This window comes from Etheostoma spectabile, chromosome 4, assembly GCF_008692095.1.
Source record: "Etheostoma spectabile isolate EspeVRDwgs_2016 chromosome 4, UIUC_Espe_1.0, whole genome shotgun sequence".
NCBI classification, from domain to species: domain Eukaryota; kingdom Metazoa; phylum Chordata; class Actinopteri; order Perciformes; family Percidae; genus Etheostoma; species Etheostoma spectabile.
Window position 1 is genome coordinate 3587929 of NC_045736.1, and position 296 is coordinate 3588224.

A 296-nucleotide genomic window follows, 5' to 3' on the forward strand; every position below is an offset into this window, starting at 1 on the left:
AACACTACTGCACTGACGCATCACACGCCCTGCAAGCAAACGCGCGCACAAACACACACACGTACACACAAACGTACACACGCACACACAAACATACAGACAGACAGACACACAGACACACAGAGAGACAGACAGACATAGACCCACATACAGACCCACCCACCCAGATTGAGACAGCCAGACACATACACCCACACACAGACCTACACGCACAGACTGACACACACGTACACAAATACGTACACACACACACACACGTACACACACACAGATACACACATACAGACAGAGCCAGC

The 296-nt window shown here is 50.7% G+C and overlaps 1 protein-coding gene and 1 long non-coding RNA gene across 2 annotated transcripts in view; one reads left to right on the top strand and one right to left on the bottom strand.

Moving 5' to 3' along the window:
• The window catches only part of zgc:162780 (putative methyltransferase DDB_G0268948), a 16442-nt gene that overhangs the window by 7696 nt on the left and 8450 nt on the right, over positions 1-296 (top strand). The gene's annotated exons all lie outside the window — the stretch shown is intronic.
• The window catches only part of LOC116687506 (uncharacterized), an 18064-nt gene that overhangs the window by 5645 nt on the left and 12123 nt on the right, over positions 1-296 (bottom strand). The window lies entirely within an intron of this gene.